Source organism: Priapulus caudatus, unplaced genomic scaffold (genome assembly GCF_000485595.1).
Source record: "Priapulus caudatus unplaced genomic scaffold, Priapulus_caudatus-5.0.1 Scaffold476, whole genome shotgun sequence".
Classification (NCBI taxonomy): domain Eukaryota; kingdom Metazoa; phylum Priapulida; class Priapulimorpha; order Priapulimorphida; family Priapulidae; genus Priapulus; species Priapulus caudatus.
In genome coordinates this window covers 48,865-55,243 of record NW_014577537.1, presented here as the reverse complement: position 1 = coordinate 55,243, position 6,379 = coordinate 48,865, and positions in this window count along the sequence as shown.

Sequence of the window (6,379 nt, the reverse complement as noted above, 5' to 3'; positions counted from 1 at the left end):
TCTCGCCCGAGTGTGCTGCTATAGAAAATCGCTCGAAAATTCAGTAACGAGATCGTATATGTCTGAGCCCAAGCAAATATGGTCGATTTATATTGGATGTAGCAACTGGCAGCACGTTATTTCGCTCAACGTGATGATGTCAGGCACAAGGACCTTGTTATGTATCTGCTTAATCTTTGCTGTTACGAGCTTCATCGGAGGATCCCATGGCGCAACAAACCTGTGCGATACTGGTAAGAGTTCTTGTTCTGCGTTACATAAAAAGACGCGCGCAAGCGGTTGAAAAATACACGCGCTCACTCAGTGAAACAAAGGTGATGATAAGTGTTATTAACGTTATGAGCTCCGCACGCGCTAACATAATATTCCCATACATGCACTCGTGTATTTCGTTTTCGTAACTTCGCTAATATTGCCTGGTAGTCACCCAAGATCCTGTTATAATGTATAATGTATGCCAACTACATGCCCAGCAATATTTACTGTTTCAGCTATGTGTGTGAATATCTTCAGCGTTAGTGCGGGTAGCGGAGTCAACGTCTATGACACCTGGACTTCTACCATACAAGCGTTCGGCGCATGGGATTCCGTCTCTGTGGTAAGTATACAAGTGATGGTTCCCCGACAAGGTCTGATGACGTAGCTATATATCATTCACGTTTGTATACATTAATTATATTTATATTAGCCTGAGTTGATAACAACAACAGATTAATCTGCTATTATCTCACCTCTGATATGATGTGATGCGTAAACATGCGCTTAGTATGAATTCTAATCATAACTGCTAATTCGAGACGGAAACTCGACTAATAATAACTTGTAGTTAAAATTTACGAGAGCAATTCTTAAGCTGCCACATTAAGATATTCCCAGATTTCAGCTTCACATATATTCTTTGCGCTATTGCGCATTACCACGACAGCGCACGAACTTTCTACAAGCTTTCAAATGACGCGTCATAACGCAGTAAATCTGACAGTTACAGTGCAGCATTCTCCGAATACATCATACATTTCACACTTCTGCGTTTATACACCCGGGTTGCTACTCAGCGCGGAAATGGTCTTTAGCTAAATGTTTCGCCGACATGACAATCTAACATTCAATATAAAGGCTTAGGAAACACGTTCGACAATCGCGAACCAGTCTAATATCCCCGTAATAGCTGCCTTCACTGTCGATTTCAATTACACACCTGAACGTCACTTGACTGACAGAAGTCAAGTCAGTTCGAAGCACTCTTAACTGTCACGCCGCCATTAGACAGTCTATTGACATCAAATAACAATGCGGATACGATGCGACAGAAATGAATGAATGATTGACATTATTGTTTCAGGTGGTGGTTCAACTAAAAGACGCTCACGGTGCCACGCCCGGATGGATGGCGTTTGACGCGAGCAGTAGCGATAAAACAGCAACGAGTGGTCCTACAAACTGGTTTTCCCCTGGCCGGGTACTCGTGGATTATTCATTTTACAACACATCAGACCCCGCAATAGAACTCACTAGCGCCACTTACTTCTCAATATTTGGGTAAGGAAAGACTTGCGAATCAATTTGAGAAATGTGTAATTTAACATCGCGGCTTTATGTGCGTTATATATGCCTGTGTGTGATGGGGAGAGTGTGCGTCCGTGAACATTGTCGTCTGAGAGAGCGGGGGGAGGGAAAATGCGTGACGCCTTTACAATATTATTATTATTATTATTATTATTATTATTATTATTATTATACAAGTACATGTACTGAGGACAGCCTTTTTCATGGAGAAAAAATCTGATAAATGCAATTGTGTTGAGCAGTTAAAATGATGACATTTCTCAGTGATACGGTACAAAACAGTGCTATACAACATGAAGAAAAAATATATACAAGAAAAAGAACTTCAGCATATTCTGTACAATATAAATAATGCACCGGTTTCACTTTAGGTTCGAATATACCAACGAAAATGCGTACAAGCGATTCTACGCGTGTGCGTTCGAATTGGAAGTTTTCGATTTTATCGGCATCACGTCGTGTGTTTCAGTAAGTATTTTTTTCCTCTACTCAGTTGTATTTACGACTATGTCCAGACCGATTTTAAATTAACTAATAATCAAAAAAACATTGTATACAGATCCATAAACATTTCTAGATTTACAACTACATAACTACTGTTGCGTATAATATACGACGAATCGTGATAGAATACATATAATCTGGGTTGCCAACCACAGTTTTCTATGTTCGCGGTTGATTAATTGACTTATAATAATTATATTAGGATACCCTCACTTTAGCTGTATCACCATTATGTATGGTAACACACTATATTCACATTCAGGATATCGCGTGGTTTTTGGTCGTCGATGTGCTACCGGGTGGCGGAATAGTCGGCCAGTGTGCATACGAGACAGCGTCGCATCGGCCTGTGATCTTATACTCCACTACTCCCAAGGGCGTTCTTCTTTCTAGTAAATAATTTTGACCATCTGTTTATATTATATTTGATAAAATCTGCAATCCGTAATCTCTGTAATACCGCAAAATATGTATCAGTGTTAAATGCACACTGGTGTGGGATAATCATGCGCGACTGTCCAGGCTGTCCTGCGTGTGCATTATTTCTTTTAGTAAGAGAATGAGATAGATATTCATAATCTTTTAGCGTATTCTCTGCGTAGGTGGCCTCATGATGGAAAGTCCCCAGTTCACTGTGGATGTGATCTTTGGTAGTAAGTGTCATGCACTCTATTGATAGCTAGTATCATCAGCTATAGAATTCTCGATTTAAAAAAAATTATCACAACGCGATGGTAACTTGTACATGCTTTTTAGTGCTGCAGCATCAACGTGCGTTTTGCACACCTATTTTGACAGCTATTACTAGATTTATATAATAAAAAACTAAAATGTGTTTAATATATCACAAGGGCAGCACTATGGGGGAAGGGGCTGGCTGGTAGGATTAACATATAAGAGTTTTATAGGGCGTATTTTCTCTTGTGCTTAGATAACATATTTTGTAGGAATATAGCTGTTCTTGCTTTAGGTACCGATTCATGTGCGAGTTCTCCGTGCCTAGCGGAGGCCAGCTGTGAAAATACTTTCCTCTCATTTACGTGCACCTGTGCAGCTGGTCACACAGGCGACGGGATCACCTCTTGTTTCGGTAACTTCAATAACCTTGAACAGATTATCGTTGTTTTATTATTAGATATAATATATGTGTATAGTAGTATACATGTATAACGTGCTTATGATAAAATAAGAGACGTTTTACAAGTAAAAGTAAAAGTAAATAGGCAACAATGAGACGTCAACCCCTAAATTAAAATCCCTTCACGGCGCCCATTGACGATATATATTGTGTTATCCTAGTATAGGGCAACCTATAGTGCAAGATATATTATTCTGTCTTGCTATCCCAAATTGTTAGATGTAGGAAGGGAAACTCACTCGACAAAGGAAACCGTATATCTAGACTAGCAACGACTTAGGAAACTTAGTACTCACGAGCATCGTAGAATGCGAATGCGTCGTATAAAGATAAGATTTATTATTAATTAATTAAATATTTTATAGATAAATTTTATTAACGCACTCTTACTGAAACCCTAAAAATGAATTAGCGTCTATACCTTATTATTTTTAATGCGCGCGGTCTTATCATTGAGCGCTGTGCGACCTTTTGTTTTTGGTAGACATAGATGAATGCACTGATATGACACCGTGCGACACGAATGCCGATTGTGTAAATTCAATTGGGAGCTTCACGTGTACATGTCACACTGGCTACACGGGTGATGGCTTAGTTTGCGCAGGTAGGTTAATGCCGGACATCGCCCATCGCACGGTTTGTTTCTACCAAATGTTGACAACTAGCATGTGCCTGGGGTATCCCGGGAAAAGGAAATAGGCTGTATTATTCCCGTGAGCTTTAACGTGCATTAATAAGACTATTCTTTAAAACGCCATTAAATTGCCTTAAATGCAATTTCAGTCAGGAAGATGCGCACATGATGAAGTAATGGGTTTTTGTGAAAAAATGGTTTCTATGTGAATATTCTGGAGTCATTTTGGCAAGTGTCGAGAAGATGGACCTTGGTGCGTGAATGCTCGTGTTAGAATAAGAAAATATCGTTTTGGCTGTCGACTAGAGAGCGGCCACTAAATTATCATGGGAGTGTCACAATCATACACATGCGAGGCAACCACATTTAGGGATTGTCACTAGATAAAGGTAGTCAAGATCAAGATGAATTAACTTGCTTTCGTCCCATTGCCTAGATACGGATGAATGTGGTGCACACCCATGTGACCCCAATGCTTCTTGTGTTAACACGGTTGGATCGTTCACTTGTACCTGCCTAGAAGGATACCTTGGAAATGGCTTCAACTGCATAGGCAACTATAATGAAATAAACCTGCTTCTCATCTCGCCACTCCGTTCCTTGTCGCTGGTGCTCCCTACTTTATCTCTTTCATCCCCCCTCCCACACCTACCCATCTCGCTCTGACGCTCTCTCTCTCTCTCTCTCTCTCTCTCTCTCTCTCTCTCTTGTACACAATCGCATTCGTGTCGCATGTGTGGCATAGCAGTGCATTCATGTCTACCGTCTACCAAAACAAAAAGTCGTAAGCGGCGTTAATGATAATTCTGCGGCGAAAATTAGAAATATTAAACTATAGACGCTAATTCATTTTTAGGTTTTCAGAATTTATAGAAACAAACCGTGCGATGGGCGATGTCCGGCATTAACCTACCTGCGCAAACTAAGCCATCACCCGTGTAGCCAGTGTGACATGTACACGTGAAGCTCCCAATCGAATTTACACAGTCGGCATTCGTGTCGCTGGTGTCATAGCAGTGCATTCATCTACGTCTACCAAAAACAAAAAGTCGTACGGCATCTTAATGATAAAATTCTGCGCGCATTGAAATATTAAACTATAGACGCTAATTCATTTTAGGTTTTCAGTAAGAGCGCGTTAATAAAATTCATCAATAAACATAAATATTATATTAATAATAAATCCATCTTATCTTTATATGCACATTCGACATTCTCCCAGCGACGCTCGTGAGTACATGACTTTACTAAGCTCGATGCCTAGTCACTAGATATTGCGTTTCGCTTATAAAGTTTGAATGAGTTTCATCGCAACCAATTTTGGGAGTAGCGAGACAGGATAAATATCTTGCACTAGTGATACCACAAAAGATATCCACTGTGTGTGTGTGTTGTGTGTGTGTGGTGTGTGTGTGTTGTGTGTGTGTGTGGTGTGGTGTGCGCGCTGTGGTGTGTGCGTGTGTGTGCACGCTGCCAGCCTTGGGCCCGCTAATCTACCGCTAAAGCGGCAGGAACAGCAACGTGAACGCTGAACGCCATACGGGCCGCGGCCCCCAGTCGGCCGCTGTCACACGCACGCGCCCCGCCCGCGCGCCCAGAACACAGACACGCACGCACGCGCACGCACGACGCACAACACTTGTCACCTGCTTCTAACTTAGCAGGCCCTGGATCCGCGCGCCTAGCTGATTATAACACGGCATGCCGCGTGTGGAGGTGAGTGAGTGTGTGTGTGTGTGTCTGTTGTTTGATCAGCGATGCCTGATTCAATCTCGGACTCTGTAGGCGTTCGCTCTGGGGAGAAAACATATCATGGTCGATGTGCTCTAGCACGGCCTTAATTATCTACATATAGCCGCAATGCTCTGTTCTTCGTCTGAGTAGTGTGCGTGTGGTACGGTGTGTTCTGTACTCGTACGGTGTGCGTGTTATCTGTGCGTGCGTGATACTCCGTACGTGTCGTGCGTGTGTGTACGTCGCCGTCGTGCCGGTGCTCGCCGCGTGTCGTGTGAGTGTGGTGTGTGCTGTGCGTGTGTGTGTTGTTGGCTTTACCTTGAGTGAACGGAGACGTCGGTGATTGAGTGGCACGGCATTTGCAAATGTCACCATCCGATATCATCGCCATATATCTATACTAATATATATATATATATAATATAATATAATATACGCGTGTGTATGTATATATACGCAAGTCCTCTGAGATAACTTCCTCTGCTAGCCATTACGCTTGCATGTCCAGTAGCAGCAACCTGACACTTGACCAGCTCCTGAGACCTCCCAGCATGCTCATGCCATGCGGATATACACGTCTACGCTCAGCAGTCAGCACGATACAATCCAGTTCTTACACAAAGTACAGTAATCTCTTCGGAAGCTCCTTTCCTGTAATCGGAAATACTTTCGAGATTTCTTCATTTTTCTTCCATTAAAGTACATGTCTTTCTTCTTAAAGACGATATCTTACGCGCGAAACTAAAGCCCCATGTTCATATGCCAACCATTTTCATGATAACGTTCTCTGTGATGCTGCAGCG